Source organism: Drosophila mojavensis, unplaced genomic scaffold (assembly GCF_018153725.1).
Source record: "Drosophila mojavensis isolate 15081-1352.22 unplaced genomic scaffold, ASM1815372v1 contig_36, whole genome shotgun sequence".
In the NCBI taxonomy this organism is placed as follows: Eukaryota; Metazoa; Arthropoda; class Insecta; order Diptera; family Drosophilidae; genus Drosophila; species Drosophila mojavensis.
Window position 1 is genome coordinate 3970903 of NW_025318858.1, and position 17648 is coordinate 3988550.

A 17648-nucleotide genomic window follows, 5' to 3' on the forward strand; every position below is an offset into this window, starting at 1 on the left:
ATTGCCGCAGGACACGCGTCGCTAAAACTGAAATTAGTTGGAAATTACGGCAGTTCGAGTCCTGCAACCACTGCCAATGCTGCCAGCCACTACTGCTGCTGCTGGTAAAAAGATAAAAAACAAAATGTAACCACGAAACCCGCGTGGCCAGCCCCTTTGATAATGACTGTAATAAGGATTCAATGATTGTCCTGGGCAGCCAAATGCCTTTGCCATTGTGGAGATAGACCACCCCTTTCTAATGCCATCACGTTTTGATAGGGCGTCCGCGCTGATCTACTAGCCGTGGCGCGTCGCGGCTTCTGTGCGGCGAGGGTGGCTCAGCTCGTTAGCCGTGTGTCCTGGTGCGTGCGTCCTGGCCACATCATTGGACAGCGTGCGGCTGGCTCTCATCATTTCTGGTTTTTATACCCTGAACCCATTGAAAATGGGAAATCAGGGTATAATGGTTTTGTGAAAAGTATGTAACAGGCAGAAGGAATCATCGCAGACCCCATAAAGTATATATATTCTTGATCAGGACGACGAGCTGAGTCGATATAGCCCTGTCCGTCTGTCCGTCCGTCCGTCCGTCCGTCCCTCCGTCCGTCCGTCCGTCCGTCCGTCCGTCCGTCCGTCCGTCCGTCCGTCCGTATGAGCAAAAGGATCTCAGAAGTTATAAGAGCTAGAGAGCTGAAATTTGGCATGCATACTCGTGTATATCATAGGCAGTACGAGTTTGCTTTATTTTTTCGATAACTCATCCGATAACTTTTTTATCGAGAATAATCGAAAAATCGAATTTGTTTTTCCAGCCTAATTTGAACACTTTTAGACCTGGAGACTTCAAATTTGCGTTGTATATAGAGTTAATAGACACAAAGATTTTGTAATTTACAGATTTTGGATACCACGCCCCCTTCGCCCCCAATTTGTAAAAAACGCATTTCAAGTACTAGAGACTTGTGCTTTGGAATGTACACACATTTTAACTATATGAACACATTCTGAAAGTTTCATAAAGATACTCTTACTACAAGAGAAATTATTCAACTAATAAATTCTCATAATATTGCCCACATTGCAGCGCAGCCCAAGCGTAGCCGCTGCTTACTGCGCAGTTAGCAGAGCGCGTGCTTATAAGTGCATGTGTATGTATGTGTGCATAGAAGAAGTGCAGAATGATTAGAATATCAGCTTGGAGGGTTCAGGGTATCTCCCAGTCGAGCAGTCTCGACTGGAGCCTTCTTACTTGTTTATCATTTGCTTTTTATGCACGCTTTGCATGCTCAGCTATCGGCTGGCGATGATTTTCCATCTCATTTTCCATTTGATTTGCCATTTCAGTTTTCCAATTCATTTTCCCTCCTGCAATTTGTCTCGCCCAGCACAGCTCCTGGGAATCCATAGCAATAATATATCCCAATAACTATATGGTAAAAATGCAAATCATGTGATTTCTCGTTGCTTGCATTATGCGCCATATAATGGTCAATTGCAATCTATGCTGGAAAATAGGGGGAACATCTATGATTAATGGTATGAAAAAAATATATATTTGTATATTTTACATATTTAAGAAAGTATTCCTGGGAGAGGTTTTTATATATAAAATATAAATAAAATAATTTAGAAATAATATGCATATAAAATGGAGCTAAGAAATATTAAATAAATAATAAATAAATAGTAAATAAAAAAATTAAACGATTAAAAAAAAATAATAATAATAAATTATAACAAATGATAAAAAAATAAATAAAAAATATACAACAAATAATAAATAATAAAAAAATATAGTAAGTAATACGGGGAAAATCTATGATTAATGTAAATAAAAATTCATAAAGAATTGAAGCTAATTAGTAAATAGTAAAAAATAAAAAAAAGGAATAAAAAATTATTAAAAACAAGTAATAAAAACTAAATATTAGATAATAAACAACAATACCAAATACTAAAAAATAAATAATAAATAAATCAACTAAATAATTAATAACTTAAATAAGTTGATTAATGATTAATATATTATGATATGTACAAAAATATTTATTTACAATTAATGCATTCTAAAACGTAACAAAAAATAAGTGCATATATTTATTTATATTTAATTCTTCCATTGTCCTTTAGGCATATATAGTTTATATACCCCAAAATATGTTCTTCTTAGCATAAGACACTCCCTGGCAAAATGCTGATACCCTCTCCAACAACATATTCTTATATATGTATAGAAAAATGTAGAAAGCAAGTATTTTCTACTTCTCGTGAAATTTCACTTTTCCATTTCTTTGCCATTTTCCGCATTTAGTTTTTAATACAAAAGTCACAATTCCTTTGGGGTCATTCGTTTGTCTCGCATTTCCTGCAACAGAAATGCAAATCATGTGATTTGGATTTATGGCCTGTCACAGTTCGATTTAATGGTCAATTGCATTTCGAAAGCCATGTAAATTTTGATTAATTGCAGCAGCAGCAGCAACAACAACAACAGCAGCAATATCTGCTCAGTCATCAGCTGGCTATGATAGGGGCTCACATATTCACGAGTATATGGAATATATTGTGACAGACTTTATGCCACGGCACGCTTGGCCAACTGTAACGAAGTAGACACGCATTACACACGTCTTGCATCGCGTTTGAGCTCAATTCACGTTAATTCACCTAATTTGAATACTCAACAGAAAATTTGCTTAATTAAATTAACGGTTTCTACACCTAACCCAATTTGAATATGACTCTCATTAGAGCTAAGTATGTGAGAAGACGCCAAAAGCCAAGAACCATGAAGTTGTCAAATGCCGTCGGCTATGGAATTTTATGAAATATATTTTTAATGCTTAATATTTTGAATAATATTATGTATGGTAAAAATATGAATTATTTGAAATTTATCTATATTTTCAGGACTATTAATATGATGAAAGCTGTAGAGATTGGCGAGTTAAATAAGGCAAGTAATGGACTACTTTTTTTCTCCTACTTAAAATCTCCTCTAATATTTACTAATCTTAAATATAAATTATTAAATTCATGTAATTTAGGTAAATGACGCAGACTGACATGGACTGCCGGATATCTATATAAAATACAGTAGAATCCGGCTATAACGACGTTAAAGGGACCCTCGGTATATCCGGAATATGCTTTAATCGTATAAGTTTGCTCATAAAGGTTTCTCTGGGGACCAGAATCGTAGCTATAACCGTACGGAGTCTATAAGCGGATTCTACTGTAAGATATTCTACAATAAGATATATACCATTATTTACTATGCAATATAAACTATATATTACATTATTATTATATATGTATATTATATGCTATACTACTGTAGATGACTACTCATATAATTCTTGATAATCCGCCAAGAATTCTAAGTAAATCGAATGTTTAACAATTCATTGTTAATAATTCCAATGGACTTGTTCGCGTGACGTTCTGTAACGGATATGGGAGCTGTGCAGGAGTACTTGCAGTAGACACAACAACACCAACAACGACAACCACATTGATAACTAATATACCCCATTTAAAAGGCGCACAGCTGTCAGTCGATTGCGTTTCATTGGAACACTATGAATAATTGGCATAACCAATAAAAGTTGTTACTAAACACCCAAAAATGATTGACAGGCGAGCAACAACAACTGTTTGTTGTTGTTACTGTTGTTGTCATTCCGAATGTCAACACGTCATATAAATGAACAAACAGCACAGGTAAACGAGGGGCGATAGATAGAGTTGATTGTTTGCCGCTGGTCAAGCAAATTAATTTTGCTGCGAGCTGAAATATGTTTATGAATTATTACACAATTGCTGTTAGACACACCTGATCGATTAGCTATATACACATACATACATGCCAGTGTGTGTGTGTGTGTGTGTGTGCATATGTGTATTTGTCTCCTTTTTTCACTCTGCTATGACATATTGCATGTTTGTAGATAATTTTGCGGTTTGCGCCCAAGCGCAGACATGAAAATTGTTATTAATATTTCCGTTGAAGAAAAGGATCACAGGCGCATGTAGATATGTATGTATGTATATATATGTATCTCCGCGCTGTTCAATTGAAATTCGATAACCAGTTCGGGGCGCCAGCTACGCCAATTGAAATGCCAATGCGCCGACACGCCCACTGCAACAGCAACAACAACAACAACAACAACAACAACAACAACAACATCAGCAGCAGCAATCCCGACTCGACTTGGCTTTCAAATTAATTCTTTGCATATTGTATAAATTAAATTTGCTTACAGCGCCACGCCCCTTGCATGTTGTTTAGCATATAAACGCCCATTGGGCTAAGAAAACCAGTTGCTCGCATCCTTTTAGTCTTTTCTGCTGCTGCTGCTGCTGTTGTTGTTGTTGCTCTTGTTGCTGTTGTTTCTGTTTTTCCTTTTCTTTTTCCCATTTGTTGTTTTTGGCCCCGCCTAATTATAGCTTATCACATTTCCATAGCCCGGGCATCGAGCTCGTTTTTCATCTTTGTCATTCGGTTTTGTGGACTTTCGATTTAATTGTTGGTTATTCCATTGCAGCAGCAATAAATCAATAAATAAATTTGCTGTCCAAGTACGTGCAGTCGCATTTAGCCTTTAGCTTTAGTTTTAGCTTTGGCTTGTAGATTTTTTGCCTTGCCGTCTGCAGCCAGTTTTAGTTGACCTTGACATTCACTTTGGCGTCTCTGATTTACCTTTAGCTTTACCGTTAAACCGCGCATAACTGTGGCATCGATACCTAATTGCCATATGCGAACCGCAAATTCCAAGCTGAAGACGAGCAAAAAATGTCGCAGACATTGGGGAATGCAGCGCCTGCTGCGCAGCTTCCCTTCCTCGACTCCTCCACCATCTTTTTGTCTGTTTTGTTTTTTCTTTCTCTTTTTGCCTTTTTTTCGTAGCCTTTTGCTATTTAAATTTTGATGGCATTGTGCACACATTGCCGGCTCAATCGCCGGCTGCTTGACCGAGCTTCAAAGCGTTGCCGCTGGCTGGTGGGGCAACCCTGGCGGGGGAATACGGTAGCCGTTTGTAGCGGCATTTGGCTTTTGGGCTTTGGATTAGCATCAATCCGATTGATGGGACGCGGATTTGGCATTTCATCAATGTAGTGAAGCGGCGTAGAGGGTTGCCGAGCTCTCGAAAATTGAAAATGAAGTTCCAGCTAAAGGCAAACTGTGAACTCTATATAAAATGGATTGTACGATTAATAATGTATGTGGATGTATACTATATATCTAAGATATATTTCTTTGATTGGTGGCTTAACAGATTAAGAAATTATCCTCAATAAATATAAATTTAATAATTATATCTATAAAACATAAATCGAATTGCAATTGAAATTGAAATAGTTTAAATTTTAGTTTTAGTTTTTCTTAATATACATTATAAAATAACATTTCGATACTAAATTCATTTAATCAATGTTAATCATCAGTCAGCTGAGAAGTCCATCAATCATTTAGGAATCCATCAGTCTTAAACCTCAAGTATACATCAATCAGTCAATCATTCCAATCATAAAATTCCAATTTAAACTTAAAATTTTGTAATAGCTTGATTTAACATAATTAAAATCTTTGTAGATAAATCTGTTTATTGTTAGTTCCAGCTGGATTTAATTAAAAATTTATTTTCTCATATTTTGGGAATTTTTTTCCAACTAAATATTTCAATAGCTTGACAACCCTGCAGAAGCATTCGCGCCTGTCTAAAACGGCAATGTTTGGCGATTTAAATTTTGGCTTCGTGCCTCGTCGAACAACTGCCGAAGACTACAAAAGAAAGTAGCCCCAAAAACAATCGCAGCAACAATCAGCGAGCAATTCAAGCCGCGAATCGCGAACCAAAAATCGGCTCAAATATTTATGCATTTGTGATGCGGCAAAATGAATGATTTGACTTTGACGATTGACGATTGACGAAAAGTTGTCATTGCCAGGGAAAGATGAAGAGAGAACCAGAGGTACAGAGAGAGAGAGAGAGAGGGAGAGAGAGATAGCTAAAACTGATGGAATGCATTGGGGACGAGCAGCGAGAGACTTTTTGGTTGGATATTAGCGCAAAACGCTTGGATCCTGCCGACAATTTAAATGCGCAAAGCCCCAGCCGCAGCTCTCGAGTGGCAAACAATAATCAGAACATGGCCCCAGCTACAGCTACAGCTCCAACTCCAGCTACAGCTTGCAGCTTCAATCTTCAACTTTTGCCATTGTGGCAAATGTCGTCAAGAAGGCAGCCGCTTGATGAAAGCGTCAGAAATTGATGGATGTGTATGCTGGCCGAGTAGAAGATGGCTTATAGATGTATGCGTGTGTGTGTGTGTGTGTTGCTCCTTTGTGCCGCAACGCAAATCTTTCGGCTACCGGAATGAAGTTGACCGACGCGTCGGTTCTTGGCCCTTTGATGTGATTGCGGTAGCAATTTGTGCTTTAATTTGAGTTTAAAAACTATGCACAACTTGCAGTTCCATTGTTAGTAGGCCTTAGTCGCATTGCCTCTCTCTCTCTCACTCGATTGCTGTCTTTTGCTCTCTCTTTCTATGCGTCTTCAGTTTTTCACACAGTTGCCAGCTCAAGTCTCCAGTCAGCCACATTGATGGCTGTTATTTTCATATCAGTTATTAGTATTGTCAGCGCTCAAAGCGTTTAAGCCAAAATAGACTGCTAGAAGCTGAGAAAATGTTATGAGAGAATATGCGACTGGAAGTTACTATAGGATTATAGAGCTATAACACTTATGCTTCGGTGTAGAGTGTAAAGAGTGTAGAGATGTAGAAAGTGATGAAATGGAAAAGCATGTAGGGGGTGTAGAGAGTGTAGAGCTGAAGATATAGAGTAGAATGTGTAGAGAGTATAGAATGCTTGGAGAGTGTAGAGATGTAGAAAACGAAGAGGGTGTAGAGTGTAGAGATTTTAGTGAATTTGGAGAGTAGAGATGTGAAAGTGAAGAGATTATAGAGATGTATATATAAGTGTAGAGAATGTAAACAGTGTAGACAGTGTAGACAGTGTAGAGAGTGTAGACAGTGTAGAATGTGAAGAGGTGCATATATATGTAAGTGTAGACAGTGTGGAGAGTGTAGTCAGTGTAGAGAGTGTAGAGTGTGTAGACGGTGTAGACAGTGAGGAGAGTGTAGAGAATATAGAGAGTTTGGAGAGAGAAGAGATGTGGAAAGTGAAGAGAGTATAGAGATATATATAAGTGTAGAGAATGACATTGTAAAGAGTGTAGACATTGTGGAGAGAGTAGACAGTGTAGAGAGTGTTGAGAATTTAGAGAGTGTAGATTATAGAGCCTGTGGAGTGTGTAGAGAGGCTGGACGTGTAGAAAGTACGGGAAATGTAGAGAGTGTAGAGATAAAACGTAAAAACCGGAGAACGTAGACTGTGGACTGTAGAGAGTGTACAGCGTGTACAGTGAGTAGAGATGTAGCAAGTGTAGAGACTGTAGAGATATAGAATGGGTGGGGACTGTAGAGCTTGTAAAGAATGTTAGGATGTAGAGTTTAGAGTACAGAAAATAATCTATAAGTACATACAATTATATGGCTATGATAGCTCTACAGCTCTGTAGTATCTTAATACTATCTTATCCACTTGCTCCAAAACTTGATTAAACAGGGTATCCGACAAGAGCAAAAAAAAAAAAATACATCAACAACTTGAGTGTGTAGCTAGTGAAGTTGTCGTAGAGCAAAGTACTGAGAGCTGACAGAGTCAGAGCGACCACGCCCACACGGACCGCCCCATTTATCAATATTCATTTAGTGTCGTCGTCGTTGTATCAGTTGTTGCTGTTGTTGTTGCTGCTGTTGATCATTAAAGCTGAAACTAAAACAACAACAAGTGAATGGAATGGGAGGAACAGCAGCCGCATCGTCTAAATTAATTGACGGCTCATAATGACAGTTTATCTGGAAAAAATTGTTTGCCTCGAGTGTTGAGTTTTAATTAAAAATTATTGGATTACGTTTGCCAGCGAATTGTCACGCATTGCCATTGGCCAAGAGAGCTCACACGCCCCACCTCGCCCCCGCCGCTCTCCTACTTCAATCAGTTCCTATTTTAGTTATGCCTAAGCATAAGCCAAAGCATTTAATCATTTTAATGACAAACGAAACTTTGCACTGCTCTTCGCACTAGTAACTAAGGCGTCAGCCTCTGCATTCGCCCCGCCCCCATTCCTGGCGACTATTGTCAGGCAGCTCATGTCGCATTTTTTCACTTTTCCACGAGCTGCAAAATAATTGAAAATAAAACTTTTTCTAAGAGAAAAACAAAGTTTTCATTTGATGTTTATGTTGAGTACCTTAGCTATAGAAGTTGTGGCTATAAATGTTATTCTTCTTCTTCTAATCATAGGAATTTTATTATAGATAACGTTAAATGTTTTGTGCACTTTGACTTAAAGTTAGTTGTCTGGTTTTAATAAAGAAAAATTTATTTATTTGATAAGATACAAAAATGAATTATAAATATTTAAAAAAAATTATTTATTTATTTTTTATTATTTATTTATTATAATTATTTATTTATTTTCTTTTTTTAGTTTTTATTTATAAATCGAGCTTTTCAATACGCTTATAAATTTATTCCACAACCTATATAAAGATAGTCTATTTTAATTAAATTTATTATTTATTTATAGTAACATTTAGGTTCATAGATGTTTATCCAAAGGCTTCCGAAATCTTTCATAAAATAAAAAATGATATCAACCTTTTTTTACACAATCTCTGGTATTATATAGCAAAGCCAAGCTACCTTTCCTTCTGTTAGGGCATATTGAAAGAGTCATAATTAATATGGTTTTCTCGCCCCATGCGCCCATCTTTGACACTGCCTGCCAGATTGGCTGCTTAGGCAGCGCCGTTAGCCACTTAGCCAGTTGCCTGGCTCTGTTGACAACCTCATCATGATGGCTGACTGTAAGATTGACTGACTGACTGACTGACTGCTTGACTGAGGGACCGACGGACCGACGTGCTGACGGGTTGACTATGGCTCATCAAAAGGAGCGCCTAGCCGGACTTTTGCCATCGTACATTGAGTCCCTTCATGACGATTGTCGGCTGAAAGATTTTGATCATGCAGCAAGTTATTCCCTTCAGTTTCAGCTTCGTTTTCTTCTCTTGGCTGGTTGTTGTCGGCTGGCTTTAAGGAAGCCATTACACGCATATATAACAACAACAACAACAACAACAACCACAACAACTGCGATTCACAATTCACATTCGAATTCGGATTCGCATTCGGTTTTGGATTCGCCTTGCGCTTATGAACTGCAATCATTTTTGTTGACCAACATCGTCAGATTTTTCTCGTTTTTATACCCTGAACCCATTGAAAATGGGAAATCAGGGTATAATGGTTTTGTGAAAAGTATGTAACAGGCAGAAGGAATCATCGCAGACCCCATAAAGTATATATATTCTTGATCAGGACGACGAGCTGAGTCGATATAGCCCTGTCCGTCTGTCCGTCCGTCCGTTCGTCCGTCCGTCCGTCCGTCCGTCCGTCAGTCCGTCCGTCCGTATGAGCAAAAGGATCTCAGAAGATATAAGAGCTATAGAGCTGAAATTTGGCATGCATACTCGTGTATACCATAGGCAGTACGAGTTTGCTTTATTTTTTCGATAACTCATCCGATAACTTTTTTATCGAGAATAATCGAAAAATCGACTTGCTTTTTTCAGCCTAGTTTGAACACTTTTAAACCTGGAGACTTTATATATAGAGTTGTATATAGAGTTAATGGGCACAAAGATTTTGTAATTTACAGATTTTGGATACCACGCCCCCATCGCCCCCAATTTGTAAAAAACGCATTTCAAGTACTAGAGACTTGTGCTTTGGAATGTACACACATTTTAACCATATGATTACGCTCTGAAAGTTTCATAAAGATCGTATGTCTACAAAATAAATTATTCAACAAATAAATTCTCATAATATTGCCCACATTGCAGCGCAGCCAAGCGCAGCGCGTGCGTATAAGTGCATGTGTATGTATGTGTGCATAAAAGAAGTCCAGAATGATTCGAATATCAGCTTGGAGGGTTCAGGGTATCTCCTAGTCGAGCAGTCTCGACTGGAGCCTTCTTACTTGTTTGTTTTTGTTTAGCCTTCTGCCAATTGTCGTTACGCTTTGTTCTCTCCTTTTTCGTTGTTTTTGTTGTCGCAATTTATTACAACAAATTTAAATGTTTTGCTTGGTATGTGTGCTTTGGTATTTTTATGGCGTTTGTCGTTGTCATTCAATATGTAAATGAAGCGGCAGCTAGAGAGAGAAAAACAAAGTGCGGATGGGTGGGTGAGTGAAAGAGAGAAGAGAAACAAACAAAGTGAGATAGACAGATACAAGAGGAAGCAAAAAAATGCAATAAAATTGAAAAAAAAAAAGATTAAAAATAATTTAAAAAAAAAAAAAAAATTTAAAATAAGTAAATAATACTAACTATTTCTCTTAAATTAAAACCAAAATATAATATCTAAAATTATTTTTGAGATCCATATGATTTATGTGAAACCACTTTAAGATCTTATAGAGAGACGCCTCACATTCCATTAATTTTAGTTACTTTGAGCTGCTTTCGAATACTTTCTACTTAAGCACTAAGAACTCTTCGATAGCCAATCATAAATATAAGCTGAAACGTCTTTTAAATATGCCCCAGAGACAATCCTTTATGGCTTCGTTTTTGTTAAGCCATTCAGTAGCTGGCACAATCCTCTTTCACCACATGTTATGCCACAACTGTGCTCCACTCACACACACACACACACGCACACGCTGAGAGAGAGGGAGAGGGAGAAAGAGAACCGCTTATTAAAACCTTTCAACACGCGCCAAATGTCATAATAAATTTAACAAGAAGAAAATCGAAAGGGGGAGAGAATTACACGAACACCCTCGCATTGAGTTTTTCAGTGAGTATGTGTGTATGTGTGTAAGTGTTACGTTTTTCTTCAGCATTGGGCGCATGACAAAGCACTTTTGATATGATATAACATACACGAGGGCAATAAAGGCGATCGTCGCGATAAGGATCGGCTGAGTCTATACAAAAGGACACGCCACGGAAGAAATTAAAAAGAGACGCCTTAAACGCAGCGTTTAGCGGGGTTGGAAAGTAGACCAGAGTAGCGTGGGGGAGAGTAGATTGGAGTTTTTAGAGGCCCGAAGAACAAAAGGACAATTGAGTGGGTAGGGTTATGGTTATGGCCATCGATAGGGTCTATAATATAGTATATATACCTAGACAGATAGGGGCAGTAAGCGTGCCAGGCACGTATGAGGGTTGTTGATTATGAGAATCGCTGTGGTCATTCTGGTGATCATGATGATGATGATGATGATGCTGCTGCTACTCGAATACTTGGAAAGGTGTGGGCTGACCTCGATTGGCATTTAGTCCAAGTGCATTGACGCCTACACACACATAATTGTCTATGGCAAAAACCAACTGCTGCCTATTGAATGCAGTTGTCATGGCATTTTTCCCATGAAAAGGACCAACATCATAAATCACGAAAGAGATAGAACTGCAGCGTAGTCAGCTATAGAGAGAGAGGGAGGGAGAGAGAGAGAAAGAGTGAGATCTGAAAATTTTTGCACCTGGAACGCTTGTGGGCGCTGAGCGTAGTTCAATGGGTTCGTCGCTCTCGCATCGCTAACAAAAATTACTCAACAGTTGCTGCTGCATTTTTGTTGTTGTTGTTGTTGTTGTTGCTTGCACGCTCCATTTGACAAAAGCAAAAACTCTAGAAATTTGAAAATAGACAATTTGATGACTTTATTTAATTTTTATAGCACTCGACAAAAGGCGGCAAAGCGCTGCGTTTTCCTCTTCATTGTTCGCCATTTGGCACACTCCATGCAATTTTCTTTGCCATTGTCCGGCAACCGAATATAGTTAAACACAGTTTTGTCCGCTGCGGCCCCTTGGCCTCTGCTCAGCCAACAAAAAAAAAAAAAAAAAGTGTTTGCCAAAAACTGAATGCAACGCCTGCAATTGCTGCCGGAAGCGCACATTTCGGCTGACTACTGTAGTTCGATTGATGGCGACTGCTCCGAGACCCAACAACAGGAAAATTCTAGTCTACGTCGAATGCTGATCAATTTTTATAACAATGGAATTTTATTTACTAGCCATTCGACTTTGGCAGGCAATGCGCGGCTTCAATTAATCAATTTATGTGGGCCAAGTTGCTTTAGATTTATTGCTAAATATATTATATTTTATTTTTAAATAGAACTTTTGCAAGTAAAAAACATTCTACTATCTTCATTATTCATACTACGAAATATTTTGAATATGTTAAAAATGTTTTATTATATATATATATTTATATTTATAGATACACATCTAATAAAATATATATTTCATTATTTATACCACGATATATTTAAATATTTTAAAAATATATTACTTATATGTATATACATATATATATTTAGATATATAGATAAATATTTAAATCACAATATCTAATACAATATATATTTGGGCTTTTAAAAAATTTGTATCGAAACATAGAATGACATAATATAATATATATGTAGTATTCTTACTTATTTTGTATATGAATTGGGAAAATTTGTATTTAGAAACGTCGAAATATCTTTCTTTGCATTTAAATTGTATATACCATCTGATTCTTTATTCTATTCAAACTACAATATTCCGCCCTACAACATTTTGAACGGTACATACCCTTTAATTAACTTCTGTTTTACCTAACTTCCAGTCATTTATAAAACGAAATCAGTTCCAGTATCAGCTTAAGATCATTTTGTCAAGCAATTATATTTTATAACTCAACTTCAGTGCTACAATTGTGAATAGTAAATTCACAATTCACAATCAGACCGACATTTGCTGCAGCTCTTAACTAAGCGACGCCACTTGACAATTAAAAACGCAAATTTTGCCATTGTCTTAATTTAAATAAATTAAATTTTATGACACTTTGCTGCAGTTGCAGTTCGATGTGCTGGCTCTTGAGCCATTAATTGGCTTCATGTGCACCGCCAGCAAAAGTTCTCAGTTCTCGATGCTCGATTCTCAAGTGTGGGAAGCGTTTACTCAAGTGTTGTTACGTATAATTCATAATTCACAGATTTTGACTAAATGAACTGCAAAAAAATATTGAATATTCTGATACAATTCTAATATAATCATTATCAGTTTTTATTCTTCAGAGCTTGCATGCTTTTTGGCTACTAGTTCCAGTTCTAGTTCCTCATTCCAAACCAAACATAAAACCCATTTTGTCTTCGCGTTCGTCTCTAATGCAAAATGTTATTCACTAATTAGCACAATAAGCTCGAGATATATGTTTTTTATAATTCAAGGGGAATCAAGCCCTTCTACCTGCTTCTCAACGTACTAAATCGTAGTATCCACTGACCATAACCATGGCCCCTAACCAAAACAATAATCGTAACTACGCCCATTTCGCACCAGGTTCTTTTAGGTCTGTCTGTGTTAGTGTCTTTCTTGATTATTGCAATCATAAAATGTATATTTGTTCGCTGTGATGAAGCTTTCTATTAACACGATTTGGCTGCCTGAAGATCCCCATAGATATGCAGTAGCTAACATTATTTTATTTCTTTCTGCATTTTTTCGTTTTTTCCCTTTTTTATCTTGGCTTCAACAATGTTTTCAACAAGACCTGATCGTTTCTGGCATAATGCATTACGCCCCATCTTCCTATAGAATTTTACTGTCAGTTTAAAAGCTGTGTGCGGCACAGTGGGACAAAGCTATGATTTGATTGTAAAAAAAAACTAATTATATATATATATATATATATATATATATATAATAATCATAATAATTACAGTCTTTCATATTATATATATTATAATGATAATGCTATAGAGAAGGGCAATGAGAATGTTAATAATATTGATGAGAATAATAAGAATGATATAATAATACTAATAATAATGATAATGATAAGCATAATACAAAAATTAAATTAAATAAAGTAGTGAACAAAATTGAAACTATAAATATTGATTATAAAGACAATGAAATTTAGAATTTAAAAAAAAAGGTATTTTAATTATACTTACTAATATAATAATTAATATTTACATTATAAATTCTGACAATAATCTTAAATATTAATAGTAATAGTAGTAATAGTAATAGTAATAGTAATAGTAGTATAGTTAAATAATCAGAAATACTTTGAATACAAATTTATTTACAAATTTTATTGTCAATATCATCCATCATTTGGTTCCACTGTGCAGAAATTACATATGACTAAATATGAAAAAAGAAGGCATGGCATATTGTGAGGCATTAGCCTCAGTGCAGTCGTAATGAAGTAGGTGTTGCTTTTGGCTGCCTCGGCATTAACATCAGCATTGCCATCACATGGTCGAGCGTCAGAGACATCGGTGCTCAGCATAATGAGGGAGGCCAGAGCCTGGTCGTAAATTAAATGCACAAATAATATGCATCAAGAGGCGGCCCAAGCCGACGCCCACACCCCACCCCCAAAGGCCAAGCTAGAGAGATTGCATGTTGCACGTTGCAAGTTGCAGGTTGCACGGTGCACGTTGCAGGTTGCGGCGACTGCCTTTCGAGTGTGGCACATGCAAAGTGACTGACTGGGCGCCACTTTTGCGCTTCGCCAGGCACAGACACTTCGTTATAAAACAATTAAACACAAAGAATAAAAAAGCCAGCAAAAAACGGCTAAAAAGAGCTAAGACAACTACAAAAAAAAAAAAAAACAACAAAAAAATTTGCTGCCAATTACAAAATACGCTGCGCAATGCAAAGAGGCGAGCAAAATATTTACAAAACAAATTTATAATTAGTGGACGGTGGAAGCAAACTAGCTGCCACCCCCCCTTTGTGCCGCCCCCGTCGTTCACAGGAAGCGGGAAGTGGAAATTGCTGGTGGGTTTGCATGCGCGACCTTTTTTGGTATAATTTACAAATTGGCTCTAGCCACATCCAGAGAACCCTAACCGCTTACCCTGAATGCAATGCAATGCAATGCATGCTAATTGCATTTGCCTGTTTAGTTGTTTTTCAGGGTATTTTACCATTGCATAATATAATATAACGAGTCGAAGAAAACCTTCTAAAAATACAAAAAAAAAACAAGTAAGAAGGCTCTAGTCGAGACTGCTCGACTAGGAGATACCCTGAACCCTCCAAACTGATATTCTAATCATTCTGGACTTCTTTCATGCACACATACATACACATGCACGTGTAAGCACGCGCTCTGCTAACTGCGCAGTAAGCAGCGGCTGCGCTTGGGCTGCGCTGCAGTGTGGGCAATATTATGAGAATTTATTTGTTGAATAATTTCTTTTGTAGACATACGATTCTAATGAAACTTTCAGAGCGTAATCATATGGCTAAAATGTGTGTACATTCCAAAGCACAAGTCTCTAGTACTTGAAATGCGTTTTTTACAAATTTGGGGCAAAGGGGGCGTGGTATCCAAAATCTGTAAATTACAAAATCTTTGTGCCCATTAACTCTATATACAACTCTATATATAAAGTCTCCAGGTTTAAAAGTGTTCAAACTAGGCTGAAAAAAGCAAGTCGATTTTTCGATTATTCTCGATAAAAAAGTTATCGGACGAGTTATCGAAAAAATAAAGCAAACTTGTACTGCCTATGGTATACACGAGTATGCATGCCAAATTTCAGCTCTCTAGCTCTTATATCTTCTGAGATCCTTTTGCTCATACGGACGGACGGACGGACGGACGGACGGACGGACGGACAGACGGACAGGGCTATATCGACTCAGCTCGTCGTCCTGATCAAGAATATATATACTTTATGGGGTCTGCGATGATTCCTTCTGCCTGTTACATACTTTTCACAAAACCATTATACCCTGATTTCCCATTTTCAATGGGTTCAGGGTATAAAAAAAAGAAACACCTGCAGCTATTGACTTTTGGTCGAATATCTCATTAAATTTATTTCTTTTCGCTGCACTGCATTTTATATGCAGTTGCATTCATTAGGCGCACGCAAATGCATTAAAAATCGAACGAGCAATTCATATTGCTCACAAGGTCAATATGTCTATTGGTCATATCGAGCATTGGGCAATTAAATATATATGGTAAATATTAATATTTATTGCGAATTGGTGGTTGCTGCTGATGAATCATAGTTTGTCTTCAAGTTAATAGCAAACGGAATTAATGCAACAAATTTATTTAAAGGATTTTAATATATTTTATTTAATAATATATAGATTGAATGATAAATTTAAAAAAAAAAATCTAACTAATTTATTTTATTTTATTTTTTTAAATTATTTATTTTTTACAATTTTTTTACCAAGAATTTTTTTCCCTACAAGTAAAATGTTATTTGAATATTTTTAAGTATATATATACTAATTTAAACAAATTTTGTTTGTAAATATAAAATCTTGAATAAATGATAATATGATATGGATAAAGGCCTTAGATAGAAAAAAGATTATTAGATTTAAAATAAATAATCTTCTTTCTATCTAAGGCCTTTATCCATATCATATTATCATTTATTCAAGATTTTATATTTACAAACAAAATTTGTTTAAATTAGTTTTTTATTATATATGCTGTAGCTCTAAATTCTGACTTATAATGGGACTTTTAAAAGCTCTTAGCGCAATTACTATAGATATGATAAGAGTTTCTTTTAATTATACAACAGCTTTGATAAGCTATTTCACATACTTAGTTTGAGGCAAGTGCAGCATAAATTAAAACAGTAGCTTGTAGAAATAAATATTTTGCGCCAAGTATGTAGCTCGTTTCGATAATGCAATTTATGTATGAATAGCATAGACCCCCTCTCTTCATCTCTCTCTCTCTCTCCCTCTCTCTCTCTCTCTCTTTCTCTGTTGGTATCTGTGCAGAGTGAAAACCAGTTTGGGGTCCATTCAGATTTAGTGTAGAAATGCAATCCATGAAATTAAATAAACATGCAAGTAAATGCATGTTGCATATTCATGTCCACAGTTGAGATGCCAACTGTGTGCTGAACTGATAAATTAAACAATCCTAACTTTAAATGCAATTGCATTGCAAATTTTGTGGCTCTGGCTGAAAAAAAAAAAAAAAAAAATACGCGACTAGAAAGTCCCAGATGCGCAATGCGAAATGGCGAAATGGTAAATAAGAAATGTGGAAATGGAAAAATGGCAATGGAAATGAAATTTATGCGCTGTACTCGTTAGTTTTGATGCCTTTGATGCCACCTGACAGACGACAGGCCGACGAGAGGCAACAGCGAAAGAGGCGCCTGTGAAAATGGGCTGGGTATTAAGCACTTGTTCGCTCAAGATTCAAATGTGACAGCTAGGAAATATTTCAAGCTGCACGCGCTGCAGCACTTAATACCCTTAAGAACTTGTAAAGAATTTATATAAATTAGTAATGTGGAATAATTATTGTACCTACGATATTAAAGAATATGTGATATGCTAAAGGCTATCGACTTATGGATCTGAGTAGGTGAATAGATAGATAGATAGACTGATGGATAGATTAGAGTAAGACAGATATGATAGATTGATTCAAGCAACTGTAGATTGTTTTAAAAATGTATTGCATTTTTTCGATCTCTTACACAATTAATACAGTAAGAAAGTAA